This window comes from Diuraphis noxia, unplaced genomic scaffold, assembly GCF_037042655.1.
Source record: "Diuraphis noxia isolate RWA-SAM2 unplaced genomic scaffold, SU_Dnox_SAM2 contig0001, whole genome shotgun sequence".
Lineage (NCBI taxonomy): Eukaryota > Metazoa > Arthropoda > Insecta > Hemiptera > Aphididae > Diuraphis > Diuraphis noxia.
In genome coordinates, this window is record NW_028301711.1 from 59,641,148 (window position 1) to 59,663,170 (window position 22,023).

The 22,023-nt window shown below is 28.7% G+C and overlaps 3 pseudogenes; 2 read left to right on the plus strand and 1 right to left on the minus strand.

The window, feature by feature from the left end:
* The first annotated feature begins 167 nt into the window (after positions 1–167).
* On the plus strand, positions 168–5,145 carry LOC149061064 (uncharacterized; annotated as a pseudogene).
* A 1,246-nt stretch (positions 5,146–6,391) lies between these two features.
* Positions 6,392–10,024, plus strand: LOC149061065 (uncharacterized; annotated as a pseudogene).
* Positions 10,025–11,061: 1,037 nt separating this feature from the next.
* LOC149061066 (THAP domain-containing protein 1-like) lies at positions 11,062–17,186 on the minus strand (annotated as a pseudogene).
* Between the last annotated feature and the right edge of the window lie 4,837 nt (positions 17,187–22,023).

Sequence of the window (22,023 nt, forward strand, 5' to 3'; positions counted from 1 at the left end):
ATACTATCATTTATTCGTTGATAACACTATACCGCCATATTTTTAATATTATATTGATAGCGAAAATAATTTATTTATTTATAAATTTATAATTATTATTTGATCTTCGGTAGTTCGATTTCGATACAAGACATTTTAGATTTTGTTTTTACATTTGAAAATTTAAAATGAAAGTAAGGAAGTGTTCAATTCTAGGATGTTCAAGTGTAAAAAAAAATCCTAAGATTTCTCTATTTAAAGTTCCAAAGAATAATTCTTTGGCATGGAATTTGGCAATCAGCAAGTATATTTGCAAAGACAATGTTACACAATTTGTGTGTGCTGATCATTTTCTTCCGGAAGATATGGTGTCTGCATACTCAATCCCACCGGATGTTGTTATTGTAATAGTTAACATTTTTACATTGTTAATTATTTATTATTAAATATTTACTTTTCTATAATCTACAGGAACTTGGAAATAGAAGCAAATATCGCTTAAAAATAGGAGCTATTCCTTCTATTTTTAATTCAAATGTTGAAGATAGAATAATAAATTATGATAATTTAAGACATTCTATTAACTTTGACCACAGCTATGCTAAACGATATTATGGTAAACCATCATGCCGAAAAAAATTATTTGAAAACAGGACTTCTGTGAGTACATTATTCTCTAGTACAATGTGGTCCTAGTTATTTGATGTGCTTTAACATGCCCAATCTACTGAATGCTGAGCTCCATTATACTTAATATGTATTATTGTTTATAAGCTACTACATAATTTAACTTATTTAATGTTTATGTTTTAAAGGATGTTGAAGCTATAAATTTAGATGAATCAGAAATGAGTTTCAAACATAAATTACTGTCAAGTGAATTAAAAGAAGAGCAATTTAAAAAACGCATAAAAACTTTAGAAGTAAATTTTCAGAATTTAATTAAACTATTCATGTTATATTCAGGAGTGGTTATATTTGTAGGATACTATAATGTATTTATTTTAAGTAAATAGATACATGGTTTAAATATAGGTACCAAAATATTCAAGCCATGAGTAAACACTCAAATTTAATCTTCTATTGTTTTAAAATTAATTTTACCAAGTTTTATTATAGGCAGGTATCACTACTATTACTTAATATTCTGTTTTACATTTTCCATTAGGAAAGATCTGATGATTTGTCATTATTTAGTGAATTTAAAAGTAATTTCAATAAAGTAGTTTTGCCAGAAGGATGGTCAACATACATTAGTAATAATGAAATTGTTTTTTACAAACCAAATTTCAATGATGGTAAATTGCTGATTGAAAAACAGTTAGTTTTTAAATGTACATTGGAAGTATGTTTGTACATATATCAATTATCTGTCCAAATGGATAATTTAAGCTTCAAACTTGAATATCCTTTTTCCTTAAAAGATGTATCACAGACAATTGAAAAACTGAACCACAAAAATATTTGTCAAAGTGGTCCTAGTTCAATAAATTTTCCAGGTTACTATATCATAATTGTTTTTATTATTATTTATTTTAATACCCCGTGAGTTCTATATAGTTGCTGTAATAACATTTTTTTTTGCACGCATACAGGAATTCGTGTAAAAACGGCAACTTTAGAAAACAACAATGTGTGGCGTCATCTTAAGTGTCCAATTTTAATAGACCGAAGAAAAGATGTGAAACTTGTGATCATTTAATTCAATATTTTAGAAGGTGTAAGCAAAGGTCATTAGTTAAACGTTCGTCTTACATCGGAAGTGTTCTTACTCCTACAAGACGTAGGACTTTGACAAAAATTTTAAATGACAAAAAAAAATTAAAAAAATCAAATACAAGGTACCTAGCAGTATAGTTCAAGTTTTTGGATATTCCAAGTATAAATAATTTGATAAATGTATTATATTTTCTTAATATTTAATGAAGTATATGTACATTAAATATATACTAAATTTTCAACAATTTATGTTGGATTACCAAAATAGGAAAGATTAATTATTTTTAAAACATACCAAATTGTTTATGATTTTATAAGTTAATTTATTAACATTTATTTATTTATTATTAATTCATTCTCCATATTATGTAGATTACGTAATGTTATTGAAAAATTAAATTTTGAACTGGGAGGTATGCAAGAAAAAATGAAATCATTATCAGATACTTCTGTTAATCAAATACTTGTTTCATCAAATTTAAGTGATCCCCAAAAAATTCTAATTCAAGAAATTTTTAAGACGAGCCAATACAAAAATAAAAAAAACCGACGATATTCTGAAGATTGGATTCTCTTATGTATACTGTTGAAAATTCGGTAGATATACATTATGCATTACATTTTTGGAAATGTGAAGTATAACACATTTTTTTAAATAATTTAAAACTGTTTACAGATCATCATCCACTTACCATTTTTTAAGAGAGCAAGATATCTTACCATTGCCTTGTCTTCGTACTATACGCAAATATTTATCACTTGTGAAGACGAAATGTGGCTTTGATGAGCAATTTTTTCAGCTACTTAAAAAAAAAATGTCATTGCTAAGACCCGAGCAAAGACATGGGATGTTGGTTTTTGACGAGGTATTTCTCCGTGAAAGTTTGAAAGTTGATTCGCAAACATTAACATATATAGGCCTAGAAGATTTTGGCGGTGAAGTATCTACCACAGGTTTAAAAGCCAACCATGGGTTGGTTTTTTTGTTCCAAAGTTTTGCTGCAAATTTCACACAGCCTATTGCTGTGTTTGCTTCTAGGGGTCCTGTTAAAGGTATGTAATAAACCAAAAGATTTTCTAGTTTCTATGTTGTAAGTATTGTTGTTTTTTTGGTTTATTATGTATATATATACTTAACCATAGTATCTACTTAATAAATAATAATTTATGTCTGTGTATTGCATGATTCATGTTAACTAGAAAACTGATTCTAACTTCTATGTTGTAAGTATTGTTGTTTTTTTGGTTTATTATGTATGTATATACTTAACCATAGTATCTACTTAATAAATAATAATTTATGTTTGTGTATTGTATGATTCATGTTAACTAGAAGACTGATTCTAATTTCTATGTTGTATTATGTTGTTTTATTATATATGTTTATATTTTAACAAATATACTAATTAAATAGTAATTTATGTTTGTGTAGCATGTTTAATGTTTGTTTCTGTTTTTATTATGATGTTAAATATTAGATTTTTTGATTTTGTCTGCCCTATCGTGTCTCATATGAAAACAATGGATTAAAAAATGGTATTCAGATATTATTCTTTAAATACTTATTGCACCTGAAAAATATTTAAATAATTAATTATTTTAGGTGTAGTTCTGACTCAATTGATAATTAAAGCCATCAGTTTGTTAGAAAATGCTGGTGCAATAGTGGATGGATTGGTATCAGATGGAGCTAGTAGTAACAGAAAACTATGGTCTGAACTAGGTATTAGTGGGGAGAAAGGTTCCGTGAAAAACAAATTTGATCACCCTTTAGATGATCACAGGCAAATTTTTGTATTTTCTGATGCATGTCATCTTATAAAGAATGTGCGAAACAGATTATATCACAAAAAAGGGTTAAGGGTAAATAACATAAAAACTTTTCATTATAATTTTTAAAATCTTTTTTTTCATAACATTATTGTAGGTCACACCTGAAGCACCATACATTAGATGGGCTCATTATATTGAGGTGTATAAGTGTGATATGAATAGAAGTTCTAATGCTCCTTCAAGAGTTTGTCCCAGAATTACTGAAAGACATTTAGCTCCTGATAATTTTAGCAAAATGTCTGTTAAACTTGCCACTCAAGTAAATATACTTAGATTAAAAATCTTGAAGATAAGTACAAATGTTTATCTTTTATGTTGACACATTAAGTTTAGTTTTTTACAAAAATATTAACTTTTAGATTTTAAGTGACTCGATGGCCAAAGGTATTGAGTTTTACAGGGATTATATTAAAATTGATAGTTTGAAAAATAGTAATGAAACTCAACAGTTCACAGACCGTTTCAATAAATTATTTGACACCTTTAATAGAAAACACCCTAAGGAAGGGATAAAAATGAAAAGCAAAGACTTTGAAGTATTTTTATTCACTCATTACATCAGTGGTTCCCAATTGGTTGTGTAGATATTGTACTCTAATGATATTTTTATTTTAAGTTAACTCATAATTAAATTGTAAAAGATAATTGCAATAATTTTGTAATAATATTTTATAATGTTTAAATAACTATGTAAAATCAAGTGTTGAATTAAATAAATCTTTTTGAGAAAATGTGTGTCTACAAAAAGGTTTGTAATATTAAAATTAATCGTACATTAAATGTAAGTAAAATAAGAAAAGTTATAGCTAGAGGTCCGTGGCTTCACACTAATTGGGAAGAACTGCATTACATAATGTTTTAATCATAAATATATATGATGTTACATATTTTATTGATTTAATTATTGAGTTTTTGATTTATGAAACAAGGTTTTAGAAGATACTCTATTATGGTTGGATAATTGGGAGGATCAAGTAATTAGACAAAAAATATCAAAAGAAGAATATTTAACGAAATCTACAGCAGAAGGTTTACGAGTCACAATTACTTCAACAATAGAGTTATCTACATATCTTCTGGAAAGCTGCAAATTTAAATATGTATTGTCTTCTAAATTCAATCAAGACCGACTAGAAGTAAACTCGACTAATAACTAATTGTTGCTTAACATTCTTTTTTAACCTTATTAATTTTTTTTTTTTTTAACTAGCAATTCTTTGGTATGGCCAGACAAGTTAACGGGCCTAACGATCACCCGTGTACAGCAACATTTTTGCAAGTATATAAGATGTTGTCTGTATACTCTATCTTAAAACCTCCAAAAACTGGTAATTGTAAGATTTTAGAAACTAATACAACAAAAATAAGTATTAGTGATTTAAAAACTGTATTTAACAATAAAATAATAAATGAACGAGAAGAAAAGTTGAAATCCTTAAAACAGAAACTGGATTTGCTGGCTGTACAAGAGATCAGCATAGACAATGTTTTTGATAATAATATACATAACTACTACAACGCTGGAGCCAAAGATTGTGTTATTTATTATATATGTGGATATATAACAAAAAATTTCACTAAAAATTTTACTTGCGATGTTTGCAGAACAGCAGTAATGGGTCAGTTCTATAATACAGTAAAATTAAAAATAATTTAATACTTAAATTTTTTTTCTAGGTAAAACATCATACTTGGATAAACCAGAAGCTACACTGGTAAATCTGAAGTCCAAAGGTGGTTTAACTCATCCAAATGTGTTTGTTTTCAACATATTATCTGCTGTTGAATTATCTTTTGAAAAATTCTGTGACAATAATGATGTGTTTGAACTCACTTTGGAACATTTTTTTTCGGAATATGGACCAATTCAGTTTCCATGTCAAGAGTCAAGACCATAAAAGTGATGTACTAATGTCTATTATATCGTATTACATTATTACGAGAATGCATCAGTACACACTTATAATGAACAAAAATCAAAATAAAAATAATGCGAAAAAAAAAAAATTGTCAAAGCTTGTTTGTACCTAAAAACAATAAAATTTAAATTTAAAATATTGCAATGTTGTTATTATTTTATATTATAAGTAGAGTTAGGATGTTGATGACCTAAAAACATACAAAAGAGCCCTAAAAAAGTGTAAAAATGACCTTAAAAATTATCTAAAACACTAATAAGTGTAAAAAAAGTAAGTGAAAAAACTTATTTATAAATAATAAATGCGATAAAAGTAATCACCAAAAAAACCCCACAATAATAATATTAAAATTATTTTTTATTAATAGTCCAAATTTAAAGTTAGATTTTAAATAAATTAAATTTGTTTCCAAACTTTGGTGTAACAATTGCCCTAAAATCTATAATTTAAGAAGAATGCCCAACATTGTACAAAAAGCACAAAAAATGCACAAAAAGACGAAAAAATGAAAAAATGACTTAATAAAATTAGAATATTCTGCATCAATGGTGCATGAAAACATTTTTTAGTTAGGATAGCATTGTATAAAGTAAAAGGAAAAAAAATGCAAAAGTCATCAACATCCTAACTCTAATTATAAGATTGTCATCATTAAAACTGAATAATAGATGGCACTGTTTTCCGAAAACTCCCTAATCATTTTGACATTTCGGTTCCACTGATAATGCTTCGAGACCAGTCCATTATAATCATAGTTCGTGCTACTTACTAAACATGCATGTTTAATATTTAATTGATTAGTTTGACATTGATAATGTTTTCTTATCAATTATTTCTTATCATCAACTGGATGTCTACAAAAACATTAAAATTATTTGAATTATTCAGGGTGTTGGGCATTATAAATTATTTATTTAAATTTTATAATAATTTCCTTCGAAATGCCGATTTTATGTTCAGTTTATGGGTGTGTTAATAAGTCTAATGACAAAAAACTATCATTTTATCGTTTCCCAAAAGTGAAAATTAGTGCTTGTTCAGATTTAAAATCTAAAATGTTAGCACAGCGTACAGCATGGTTTAGATCATTGAAAAGAAATGATGTAGTTGATAGTCAATTAAATAATATGAGGATTTGCTCAATACATTTTATAGGTGGTAAGTAAATTTATCCACTGTGTTTAGAGTTTGTTGATTGTAATTTCATAAATAGGTAAACCAGCCAAATACCATCATGAAAAAAACCCAGATTGGATTCCTACAATAAAAATGGGATATAATACTAATAATGGTGCCTAATAAATTTATTCTAGTATTTCATGTGAAAGTATTACTTATTTTTTTATTTTTAGACAAAGCTAGTTGTGCACCTAAATTAGAGAGATACCACTGAGCAAATGAGAGATATAAATTGAAACCAACTTCTTTGCTTAATAATGTTCCTACAAGTGTAGTCGATTCAGTTGATTCACAAAATACAAAAATTGAAGAACCTATTATTATTCATAGTAATGATAATCAGCTTATACATAATATTGAAACTGGTACTTCTTGCAACACTGATTTGAAAATGTCTGATATAAAAGAATTGGAACAATTAAAAACCAAATATGCCGAATTGCAAAATGAAGTGGACTATTTAAATTTGTCTGAAAAGTAATTTGTTGGACGTGAAAAAATGTTCACTTATTATACTGGTTTAGAGTCAATAGCAGTTTTTAATTTAATTTTGGATCATATTAAACCTGGGCTGAATTCTAAAAACCAAAGACTTTCTGAATTTCAAAAATTGTTGTTGTGCTTGATGAAATTAAGATTGAACTTGCCATTAACAGATTTAGGTTTTAGATTCAATATTTCTTGTTCAACTGCTTCAATTATATTTCGTAAAGTCATATATTTATTAGAACACATGTTCAAAAAGTTAATTTATTGGCCTGAAAGAGAAGTTTTGCGTAGCACAATGCCTAGGTCTTTTTTTAAAACTTTTGGAAACAGTGTTGCTGTAATAATTGACTGTTTTGAAATAGGTATCGAAAAACCATCAAGCTTAAAAGCAAAAGCTCAAACATGATCAAGTTATAAAAATAAAAATACAGTGAAATATTTGATTGCAATAACTCCTCGGGGAGTAATATCATTTATTTCTCAAGGTTGGGGTGGGAGAACCAGTGATAAACATATAACTGAAAATTGCAGTTTACTAAACAATTTATTACCTGGAGATGTGGTATTGGCTGATCGTGGGTTTACTATTAGTGAACGTGTAGGGTTTCACTGTGCAACTTTAAAAACTCCTGCATTTAACAAAGGTGTACCCCAGCTTCACCCTTGCACCATTGAAGAAACAAGAAAAATTGCTTCTGTACGAATTCACGTTGAACGTATTATAGGTTTGACTCGTTCAAATTCTTAAAACAATGAAATTTATTGGAAAAGATGGAAGAGTTGTAAATGTTCCTACACTTAGAAATTGAATTACGACTATCAGAGGTGAAATAAAATATTATTATTAAATGGTTTGATTGTATACTATATTTAATTACTCCAAAATAATAATAATCCTACACCTACCATGAACATTATATTATAATTTTTCCTACCCACGAAAGGTGTTAAATTTTTCGATTAATACCTATAATCCTTTTATTTTTTTTAAAGGTTTTCAAACATTGACAAAATTTTTAGAAGAAAAAGGAATCAAGTCATTACTAACAAGACATCTCAATCAAGATCCTATTATAAATTTGTTTGGTGCAGTCCGGAGCCTCGGATGTGACAACCCATCTAGTCACACATTAATTTCTGCCTACAAAACATTACTGCTGAATAATTTAATTTCGTCTCAATCTCCAGGAGCTAATTGTGAAGATTTCACAGAAAACTCGTTGATCACCTATAAACATTTCTTCTCGTGTAATCTCGAACAATCTTCATCGGCTGAATTATCAGTTAGTTTACCAGTTCAAAATAGTAGGGAATTGAATGATACAACAACAGAATTAATGAATGCCACACATGTATATATTGCCGGTTTTGTTGCAAAAAAACTCAACAGAGAATTATACAAAAACTGTGAAGAATGTCTAAAGAAAATTTGCACAAATCAAGTTTCAAAAGATCACAATTTGATTGTAGCCAGGGGCTACCAAGCTTGTAATAGATTATCTTTAAAATACCCTACCAAACCATTTCATCAAATGCTTCACATTATTATTGTGTATATTGGTCAACATCTACCATCAAAATGTCATTTTTTGGGTATAGGAGAAATGATTGCCGAAGGAATATTAAACAAGTATGATTTAACTGCTTTGCATTAAGAAAATGTCAGTCCTGTAAAGTATTTGAGTAAAAGTATTCAAATACTTTTTTAAGTATTGAATAACTTTTTAAATACTTTCAGCATAAAGTATTTTGAATGGTATTTTAAATACTTTTTTTTGTATTGAGTACTTATTTGTATTGAATACTTTGGTTTTTTTCCGAACAATTTATTTTTATTCGAAATATTTGGCTGAAAAAATATTATTGCCAACTACAATAATTGAATAATAGTTTTATTTAATACTCTGTCTCTGTGTTTCAGTGTTTGTCGAAAAACTCGAAACCCAAAGGTTTCTAAAAATAGATATTTAATAATAATATTTCCTTTTGCATTATTAGATAACTACTAACTAGATAAGGAACTGTTGATAAATGATAATATCTCATACAATGCCTGCCTTAATGGTTATGCGGGATTACGGGAATAATATACATTTTGACACCATGACAAAAAAAAGAAGCAGTATGACGGACCAAAATTTTGAATACATTATGTTTTTAAAATGTAATAAGCATTTATTTAATTGATTAATAAAATTAAATTGATTATTAACTTACTTTGTGTTTATATTACGTTAATTAGAAATCTAATTTAAAAACAAAAAGTATTTGAAAAGTATTCCAAATACTTTAAAAAAGTATTTGAGTAGTATTTGAAATACTATACAACTGAAGTATTTGAGTAGTATTTTAAATACTTAAAAAAAAATGTATTTGAGTATTTACTCAAATACTTTTTAAAAGTATTTTTTACAGGTCTGGAAAATGTACGTGTAATGTAATGTGGTACGACTACCACAGTACCATCAGACACGATTCTGAATAGTGAATAGACGACTGCTTCGGTAAATACATAGATAAGTATAGTGTGTGGTGTGAAATATGAACCTGATAGCGAAATAAAATTTCATGCGTAAGTATTCTTTGTTTTACCTATATTTATTGTTTTGTCAATGATTTATGATTATGTTAAAAAAAATATACAAAAATGATATTATGGCGTAATGAGTAATTTTATAATGTATGTACTTGCTATTAATTGTATTATTATTTTTACCAATATACCTATGCAATATATTAATATTAGTAATAGGCATTGACTTTAGTGCAATAATTATTTATATTACGTTCACTTGTAAGTTGTAAAATAAATTTGTATCACTATTCAATTTGTATATATTTTAAAATAAAATATCAAAATGGTTTGTTTCTTTAAATTTCATTAGTTTAAAATTTTAAATGCATAGTCCCGAGCCCTAATAATTATGTTATAACATTACTATATTAATAAAATAAATAAATAAACATATTTTATGTCGTCAAAAATGACAACACTGCTAAGAGGATAGCTGTGACCGCACCACCCAACCCCGCCAATCTTTGATGCTCCGTCTATGAGTATAAGGTCTATGGACCTTCCATTCTTCTATTATCTATTTTTTTCTCAGTCTCATCGATTGATCAGACTGTATGATATTTTTTTGTCCATGATAAAGATTCTCAACTTTTCTTTATTCTCCGAGAGAAATAATTGATATCACCACGGTCTTACGCTAACCACTGCTAACTAGATAACCCAAAAACTTTACTACTACCACAGATATATATAATAACTAGATAGCCGACTTAATACACAACAACATTATTGAACTATGATGCCCAACGCCATTTGTCACTTGGGCAAAGTTTACAAATTCTTATCATTTATTAATCGTTTCGATATCATGTATCGTTGTACATAAACATAATATTTCTTAATATACCAATACCAGCACCTACCTTCCATTATTCATAACAATATAATTATTTTTTCATGAACTTATTTATTATATATTAGTATATTTTAGTATATTTTTATTAGTATATAGTATACAAACTTAATATTATTACAAGATATATATCAGCCATATAGCTAGATCTATATATTACTGTAGTATACTTACCTATTCATTATTAATGGATGGTCATAAACTCATAACCAGTCAAGTTCAACTCAAAAAGAAGTGATGGATAGAGGCGAGGAAGAAGAACCATAGTGTACATTAAATGTATTGACAGTGAAAAATATACACAATTAAACATAATTAAATATAAGTATATTTTAATAATTACAAAAGTTAATTACTGGTTAGAAAATAAAATCAATTTTGTCAGTTTATGACGTTTACTAACTGCAAAAGTATTTGAAATTGTTTTTCCCAATGATTTAAGCCTAACACTAAGGTACTTTTTTGTAAGTAAAGTAATTAATATCATTTTATGTGGTCTTTCTAAAATACTTATATTAGTGCAATCTAATTCTTTAAATATAGTTTGATCTAGAGAAAATTTATTATTACAGTAATGTATAATTTTTTCATCTAACTTAGAAATATTAAGGGTTTTTAAATTGTTAGTTAAAATTAATAGCAACTTTTCTACCTCCATTATTATTTTAAAACTACTCAATGACCCTGAAATTAAACCTCCATTGTTTTTTAAATTTACAAATTTAGAGTGAGAAAATGAATTATAATTGTGATCTGTGTTTTTTTTTAATAGGCTATCTTTACATGATTGACAATCTAATGTTCTACTGACTTTCCTTACAACATATCCTAAAATATAATATAAAATGTTTTCTTTAGCATTTTGTAAATTTGGATGTAAATTATTAAGCTGTTGTAATCTATCTGAAATATCCAAATCATAAACATCAGAATTTTCATCTTCATCAGTGAATTCAACTCTTTTTGTATTCCATTTAAAATCAAATATATTACATATTGCGTCATCATCAAAAGTGTTACAGTTACCATTATTTTTACACTTTATGGCATTTTTTAATAAAAGCTGTTTCATGGCTGTTTTAAATTGTACAACATTGGGATTATTGTTTGACCTGCCTCTTTGCCTTATTTGGCCAAATAATAACTCCAGGTGATCTTGAGAAAACTTGTAGGTTAGTATATAATAAAATTTTAACAGGTTGACTGCCACGTGTACATTTTTTTGTACACTAACAAATCTCCATACTTGTATATGCAAATATTTTTATACTGTCCAACAAATTTTAAACGATAATTTGCAAAAACTTCTTTTTTTTATAATTTTGTTTTTTTGTTTATTACTTGCAAGTCCTTTTTTAGTTAATATTTTAAAAAATAATGTTGTGTCAGATACGTGGCCTACCAGACCATCAACACGTTAAATGCCGCGGTCGACGGATAGTCGACAATTTGTATAGGCGTCTTTAGCTTTATTATAGTTAAGCTTTATTATATTTTTTAGTCTTTATTATATCTAGACATTATTCTTATAATATACAGTTGAATAATTATTAATGGTATTATTTTACTTATATATAAACTAAAATAATACGAAGAACTTACGTAATAATATTATTTCGTTTTAATTCGTATATATATATATTATTCATTGCTACAGGTATTTTTAAATTTTACTATTCTATTTTATTATATTTCTATTTTATCGCGGCACCGATAGTCTGCCACCACACTATCGCTTTCATATGTGTTGATTTATGTTAGAATCTATTTTTGTACTTTTACAATTCATTTTATTCGATACAATTTTCTTATCTACTTCAAAAATATAATATTATTGTGTAATGCTTTAAAGCAGTTCAGTCGTTCAGTGTCATTTGTATAGTTCGATGTGTGTCGTGTGTGTCAAATTCATAAATTTGTATTAGGTGTTTGTAAAAAGTGTAGCTTATTTTATACAATATTACCTCAAAAAGAATCAGTGTCAAATTTCGGATTTACTTGATGAGAGTGATACCAATTCAAATAGCTCGCTTTCATCTTTCGACGACACAGACGACGATCCTAATTGGGAAAATGATGATATTGACAATCAAGGAGAAAACTATAGATCTGAAGAAGAAAATGAAGTAACACGTGAGTGGATAGATATTTTTGAACAACCAAATATGAATTCAAATATAGTTTTTAATCCAAATAATGATGACGTTGGTATAAACCCAGACATTATAGAAACTATGGTTTCGTTAAGCCCTTTTGATTTTTTTTCTCTATTTTTTGATGACGAAGTAATAAATCTCCTAGTGGTGGAAACAAATAAATATGCTCAGGATAAATTGAAGAAACAAGGAAATAGTCGTAGTGCAAGAATAACAAAATGGACCAATATTGATAAAGAAGAACTTAAATGTTTTTTTGGAATAGTAATGTGGATGGGTTTGAATAAAAAGCCAAGTATTGCTCATTACTGGAAATCTGATAATTTTTTATATAAGTGTGAAATCCCAAAATACATGTCACGAAATAGGTTTGAGTTGATACTTTCTGTCCTCCACGTGTCAGATAATAGCAAAGCACCTCCAAACAATCGTCTATACAAAATTCAGCCATTAGTTGACATCTTAGTAGATAAGTATAACAATGCCCTAATACCAGAAAAAAACTTGTGTATTGATGAATCGATGGTTCCATTTTTGGGTCGTCTTTCTTTCCGCCAATATATAGCCAATAAAAGACATCGCTATGGAGTAAAAATTTTTAAACTATGTACTCGAGACTTTTATACATCACAGTACAAAATATATGCCGGAAAAGAAGCTGTTCCTGGGCAACTTGTATCTTGTAAAGTTGTTATGGAACTTATGCAGCCTTACTTGGACAGTGGAAGGTGTTTATACGCGGATAATTGGTACACCAGTATTGATCTTGCAGAAAAATTACTTGATAGACAAACACATTTAGTGGGAACGCTAAGATCCAACCGAAAACGGAATCCAAAAGAGGTGATATCCAAAAAACTAGTTAGAGGAGGAGTAATTTCAAAACAAAATCGACGTGGTATTATGGTACTGAAGTGGAGAGACCGACGTGATGTTTTGATGTTAAGCACAATGCATACAAATTTAATGATAAATGTTAACCAAAGAAGAACCGTAATTGAAAAACCTAAAGTTATTGCAGATTATAATACAGGGAAATCGTATATCGATTTGACAGATCAAATGGGCTCTTATCACTCTTGCCTAAGGAAATCTCTCAAATGGTATAGAAAAATAATGTTTGATATAATATGTAACACATCTATGATCAATGCTCTATCATTGTATACTGGTGTAACTGGAAATAGAATGAAACTTGTGGAATTTAGAGAAGCTGTCATTCAAGGATTGTTGAGGAATAAAACTACAACACACGTACCAACACAAAAAATAAATGAACATTTATTGGAAAAAACATCAAAAACTGGAAGGTGTAAACGATGTTATGAAATCATCTCTAAAGAAAAAGGTAAAACATTTTATAATATTTCCTTTTCTATGAATTAATAAATATTTGTTTATTTATAGGAACAAATGTAGCTAGAAAAAAAACAAAAAGAGTGAAGACAATGTGTACTACTTGTGAAAACCATTTTTGTACAGAATGTTTTTTTGTAAACCATAAAGCAAGATTCAATTATTAAGTATTTTTTATAATATAAGTAATTCTTTTGTGAATTTTTTTTCAAATAAAACGTATTCGAAAGGTCAAAATAAAAACTTGATTTAAATAAGAAATATCCATTTTCTATCTTCGCTGAGTAGACAAAACTGGTCCTAGGGGCCTCAATATTTAATTACAATGTTAAATCAGTACAGACGTGTACACATTTCTGTACACGAAATTTGTTTTTAAAAAAAACTCGTGTACAATATAATGTACACGCAAAGAAAAATTGTAAGTAAAGGAGTGTACACAATTGTGTACACACGGCACCGGGTAAAAAGTATCAAAAATGATTGTGGCAGTCAACCTGTTAATGTATCATTTGCAAATACAGATCTGGCAATACTAAAAAGTGACTTAACAGCCATAGCAAATCCTATTATAAATGTTTTTTTGTTGGTTTTACTTAATGGTTTGTTATCAAATTCAAGGGTATACAAATATGTAATTAAAGGTACTATTTTTTTTTTCAAGTGAGTCAATGGTTTTTATGTGAATGGGTGATTTAAAATTTTTGGAGAATATACTGCAATATACGGCAATATTCTTTGGTAGCACCACAATTTATAAATTCAGAAATATTTTGATTTTTAAAAAAAATTTAAAGCATCGGCTGTGGATGAACTGAGGGTTTGTGCCGCATACTTCACCTTCATTTTATTATTGTGCCACTGTATATGTGAACCAGAAATTTTATTTCCAAATTTTAATTGTATTTCTTGCTGCAGATTATGTAAACTTGAAATGTGTTCCCACCGTATGAAGCCTGAATTTGATTTTAATACTCTACAATTCCCTAATGTATTTCGGGCAAGTTTGAGATTGTGGCAAGCATCAGGAATGAAATATATTTTATCATTATTAACAGGATGAGGAAACCAACATTTTATATCATTATAATTGTTGCCTGTTTCACAACCTAATATTTTCATCATCGCAGAATTTGTGTATGCTTCATCGCAAGTGATTCCCCAAACAGTAATACCAGCTTGATGAGTATGGTTCAATACGGTCTTAACAAGCTCAGCTTGGGCAATTGCACTTATTTTATTTTGTAATATGTAAGCAATTGGTAATTTCCATCTCCCATTTACACTTACCAACATGAAAACTAATGCTTCAGTAGCAGGAACATCCAACCCTTCTAATTGTAACTCACCTCCAAAATCACAATATCTAACGAATTTGTTAAATTTATCGCTCCACAAAATTTGTTTTCGCAATGCCATGGCATCCATACATAAATTACAGTGCTTATCTTCTGCTTTTAAAGTTTTTAGAGCCTCCATAACCTCAGTAAAAATACCTGGTTCTCCATTGACAGATGATGTCCAGTTCATAATTGATTTACAATTTGGCAATATCAAGATCGACCTAAAATTATTTAAAATTATTAGTTATCAAAATAATAAACAAACTGGATATTTATTTATTTATGAAGTGGGACTTGCCCAATAAAAATGTTGATATTAATCTTATAACACAAGTATGTAACAGTATTATTAAATAGGAATTATGTTTTTTTAATTAGTATTTATAATTTTGTAAAATATGCTCTTAAAATTATAATATTACATAATATGCACTAAGCGCATAAAAAAGAGTTGAGTAAGCAAAAAAAAGCTCTTAGTATTGTGAAACAAATATTTTTTATCACAAACTATATTTTGAATGATCATTAAAAAAAAAGCAAACCCCAAATTCCAAGCCTTAGTTATAAGCATTGAAGTTTTTTAAAAACTTAATAACACATACTCATACTGAATACTCCGTGATAGCTAAAAAGGAAATTGTAATTTTGCTGTACAATATATTTTTGTAATAACTAATTACTAATTAGCATTTTATAAGCAACTATATTTACCTTGCATACTCATAAGCTTTTGGCTAATAATAATGAAGCGTTAAAGAAAATTCTTTTATTGCCTTACTGTATCTACGGCCAGTAGCTTTACGCTCTTTGTTTTTTACAAGGTTTTTGAACAACTCCAAATTGGTACCTTCAAATTTCTCCAATAATATTTCTTCTGCAATTTTTTTTGTTTTTAAATCTTTTAGTAAATCCTTTAAATTATTTAAAGAAGTATTTTGCCTTCTAACCTTTTGTTGTAACCGTTTTATTTTGAGTTTTAGTTCAAATTTTGATGGTGAATGTTTTTTTTGTTTTTGACTAGCTACAAATAATGGGCGTGAACAAGTTGATTTTGATGGTGTTATTAATAATGGCTCAAAACTAGTGTTAACAACGGATCTTTCTGGTGTAATCATTATTGATAAATCTGGACTATTACAAGTTGGTGGTATGATGATACTTGAGGACAAGTTAGTTGTATTTGAGAGTGGAGTCGAATGTGGTGTAATAGGTTCAATGCCTTCTAAATTTATATAAAATAATAAAATTTATAATTAAAAATAAGAACAATTCTTGGTACTATCAATTTATTTTAATTAACCTAGTCTTGGTATTTTTGATTGAGACACTGAATGTTTAGAATAAGATGGAAAAATTGAAGGCACAGCGTTTGAGTTAAGCTTCAACTTGTAGTTACCACCAACATTTTGTTGAAAATCAGTTTGAACAAAATGATCACTGCACACCTTACTATGTATAGAAGGGATAAATTCTTTCCGACCTACTGCTTTTATCCATAACGCATTTCTTTCTGCATCTTTAAGTGGAAATCTATTTAAAATACAAATTAAACAAACAAATATCTACAATATCTAATAATATTAAATTAGTCTTATAGTAGGTACAAAACATCAGTAAACAACATATTGAGCCTTTGTTTAATACAATTTTAAAAATGTTAATTATCATAGGTTATTATATTATAGTATTATACAGTAAAAATACTAACGAGAAAAAGTGTATTTTTCTAACTCCATTTTTTGTATGCCGATTCGTGCACAAATGTACACTGCATGAGCATACCATCTTAAATTATTAATTATTAGTTATTACACAAAAATCATAGACAAGTATCACAACAATCACGAAACTATTAAATGTTGTTGCTATGAAACTATTAAATAATAAATATTGTTGTTTAATGCATAGACAAGTATACTAGTATACTGGTTTAATGTTTATTATCATATTATAATTATTATCTTTTTAATGATTAGTAAACATTGCCCAAGTTGTAAATGGCTACCAGCGTCATTGATAAGAAGAAGTCGGCTATCTAGTTATTATATATATCTGTGACTACTACAAACCGTGGTTATTACTTCTTTTTCTATGGTGCCATACTGCCATGGTGGTTATGCCTTATGCGCCATGCGATTTTATTGTTAGAATATAAACATTGTTTCCGTTTTTTCACACTCATAACATTATAACCTTGTTTGATGATCTGATGATAATCATTTACCTAAGTATTTAATTTATTTTTAAAGGACCATCCAACTCATAAAATTTTCTTTGGCTTAAAGTATAGTGCATACTATAACGAAAAAAATGACACCACTTAAATTTGCTTGTGACTATTCGTTCGCTAGTTATCGTGATTCTTGACATTACGCGTGACGTCACGGATTCATTCGCCGCGGCGGCGGCCATATATAATACACAGCAGTATTTATCCATTTTTGGTTTAATGTAAAATAACTGCTAATGAACTTATTTTTTTCGAATGAACTAATCAAATGTATTTAAGATTATCTCATAATCTTTCTATTTGTATAATTATATCATATTTTGGTTTAATATTAATAAAATAATGGCCTACATATTATAAGGTGACCATACGTCCCGTTTTGAACGGGACAGTCCCGTTTTTTAAATCTGTGTCCCGTTGTCCCCTGGGAAATCTTGGGGACACTAAAATGTCCCGTTTTCAAAAAGTAGACAAAAAAAATAATGAAAATAAATGTTCGTTGACGAAATATCGTTTTTATTATATCTTATTTCTTATGTGTGCGTGTGTGGTGTGTGTTTGACGTTATTGACCGTGAATGGCATCTAGATAAGATAACGAGACAACGGTAAAATATAAAAATAATTACTGTCGCGACGTATTAACACGAATTAATCTAATGTATTATATAATCGCTGTGATATCAGCACTAAAACAAAATTCCCAAAATATTTTCTATGAGTATTGACCTTATTGTTACTGTTACACTGTTACAGTATTAGTAGTATTAGTATTATAGTAACCGTCAACTGTTTTAGATGCTCTTGCTTATAATTATATTGTGTGGTACCTATTTTAAATCGTATAAGTATATTAAATAATATAACTATTAAATAAGTTGTACTGTGTTCTCGTACATTTATATATTCGAGATGCCGAAACGTAAGTGTATATTTAATAAAACTCTCCAAGAGAAATATCCATTTATAAAATTAAGAGGCATTTGCCCATCTGATGTACTGTGTGAAAAATGTTCGACACAATTTTCTGTATCACACGGGGGTGGGAGTGATGTAGAACAACATTTAAGATCTGAAAAACATAAAAATGCTGACCGTGCTGCAGCAGCAAGCCATCCTTTGCAGAGATATTTCAAAAATGTTAACACGCCAACTTCTAAAGATCTTGAAATTGCAGCAGCAGAAGGAGTTTGGGCTTACCATACCGTTCAAGAAAATCACAGCTTTCGATCAAATGATTGTGCGTCCAAACTAATCCAATCGTGTTTTGACTCGAAATTTAGATGCGCGCGTACAAAAACAGAGGCAATAATAAAAAACGTATTTGCGCCGAAAGCAATATCCGATTTGAAAAAGCACCTTACTACTGCTACTTGGGTATCTATTTCAACTGATGCATCAAATCACGGATCACAAAAAATGTTTCCTATTCTTGTACGATATTTTTTACCATATGACGGAGTGCAAGTCAAAATTTTGGAGTTTAAAGAGTTATTCGGCGAAAACTCAGATATTATTGTATCTTACGTTGCCGATGTGCTGAGAGAACACAATATTTTATCCAAAATTGTTGCTTTCTGCGGAGATAATACGAATTGCAACTTTGGCGGTTCAGAAAGAAAAGGAAAGAATAACGTGTTTGCAAAATTACATCAAATTACGGGTAGATCATTAATAGGAATTGGATGTGTCGCCCACGTGATTCACAACGCTATAAAATGTGCTACAGATTGCTTGCCATTTGATATAGAATGTATAATTGTTAAAATTTACTCGTTTTTCTACATTTACACGGTGCGAGAGGAAGCCTTAAAACAATTTTGCGAGGCAGCTGGAACTGAGTACCAGAAATTACTGGGCTATAGTAAAACCAGATGGCTCGCATTAATGCCGGCCATCGAAAGAGTTTTGCAGTTATATGTACCACTGAAAAAGTATTTCTTAAGTATAAAAAAATGTCCAACAGTTTTAAAAAATTTCTTCGAGTGCCCTACCTCCGAGTTGTGGCTTTTTTTCGTACACAGTCAGTCGGTAACTTTTCATACAGCAGTATTAAGGATTGAAGGTCAGAATATTTCAGCGATTGAAGCTGCCAAAGTAATCAATGAGTTACGAGCAAATTTAGAAGAAAAACTGAGTTCTATATTTCTACCTTATTCTGTCCGTCGATTACTCTCTGACTTGCAAAAAAAAGGAGAGGTTCAAGAAGACTACGTGAAATCAATTGCTTCGGATTTCTATAAGACAACTACTGAATACCTTCAGCAGTGGACTTCGTACAATCAGTCTGAATTGCAGGTATTTAAATGGGTCGATTTGAGGAAAATCTTAACGTGGGTAGAAGTACAGAAGTCAATGGATGTGCTAATTGAAAAAGGTTTAATCGGTTCTGAGCAGGACACTGAGGCATTTGATGAATTTACACTAATTTCATCGTATGTATCAGATAAAAAAGTGGAAGAGTGGAATTCAGATTCTTCGAATAAATATGCGGAGCATCGTTGGATAGAAGTGTTTCAGTACTTCCGAGACAACAATTTAAACCACACCATTTTTCAAAAAATTGTTGAGTATGTTCTTTGCATGCCTGCTACAAATGCACCAGTCGAACGAATTTTTTCATTAATGAACAATTTATGGACGGCCGAAAAAACACAGCTACAAGTGTCAAGTTTAAAAGCAATGTTACTAACAAAAGTTAACTTTAAAATGTCTTGTACAGAATTTTACTCGTTCCTGAAGTCATCGCCAGATTTACTACAACAAATTTGTTCAAACGAAAAATATACAAGTATTTAATTTTGTAATTATTACACGAAAACATTTTGTTAATAATAATAAAATTACCTAGGAAGTGTAATAAGTTAATTTAATTTTTTTGTGCTTTAAAAACATTGTAAGTACCATAGAAATTTGCTAATAATATTATTAAATTAAAAATATTTATTTGTAACAAATAATTATGATTTTTTTTTTTTTGTCCCGTTTTGATTAAAAAAATATATGGTCACTTTATACATATATAATATTATATAGCCCCATACTCCCATATGTCGCCGCCGCAGTCCGCAATTAAATTTTAAGTAAGAACTAAGAATAGTCAGATAACAATATTATGCAAGCCCTCACCCACTTCTAATATTAGCTCAAGTTAAGTTAAAACTAAAATAGCCAGTTTAGGCTTCGAAAATCTGTAAGTACACGATGTCACGATCGTCATAACAATATTACACACGTTTACTGTAATGAATGTATGGTAAATTCGTAAAATAATTGATTTAAGTGTCATTTTTTTCTAATAGATTAAACCAAAATGTGAAATAATGATACGAATAGAAAGATTATGAGATACTCTTAAATACATTTGATTAGTTCATTCAAAAAAAAAAATAAATTCATTAGTAGTTATTTTACATTAAACCAAAAATGGATAAATATTGCCGAGTATTATATATGGCCGCCGCCACGGCGAATGAATCCGTGACGTCACGCGCAATGTCAAGAACCACCGTAACTAGCGAACGAATAGTCGCAAATGAATTTTAGTAGTATCATTATCTTAGTTAGATTCTATTCTATTTATTGTGGTAATAAAATAATAATTGATTTTTTGAGTTGGATGGTCCTTTAAGTTGTGTTGAATGAAACACGACGTGGTGAACTTACTGGTGAATGACACGATGAATCTGCAATTGTATAGGTACATAATCAAATGATAGCGTACCGTACCAACCAATGGTTCATGTCTTGTGGGTGAGTTATATTTTTCAACATTATTGTTACTATTATTATGGTGTATATTATAGATGAAACATTATTTTTTTTCTAGACTTGCATACCTTATAGTCATGGTTCATGTTAAAAGCATGTAAAAGTATTATTGAAATTTAAAAAAAAATGTATTTATAATATTATAGACAAAAAATTGGTTGTGTGTGTCAGTTACATTTACAAGTCGATATAGATATTTTGTGGTGTTAATATAATATTATATTTGTTATAGGCTTATTATAAGGTGTTCATTCCATACTTCCAACACAGACAAGAGATGACTGACTTAAGTTGATCAGAATGTGCTGAAGTGGTCTTGAAAATTTCACGCATAACAATATTCAAGTAATTAACAAATAAATAAATCTCTTACAAAGCTACAATTTCTATAATTTTCTCCATTCAAAAAGTTAATAAATGGTGGGAACATTTTTTCAAATTTGTATTTGTATGAAGTATGAAGTATTCAGTGGTTCCTAAGCTAATAAAGATATCACTTAGTACCTTTTTTCGTATATTAATAGGGACAAAATAAGACATTTAAACATGTTATTTCACTTGGTCACTTTTTGCACATGATCACTTTAGGACGATATAGTAGTTGATTTTGATATTATTGTTC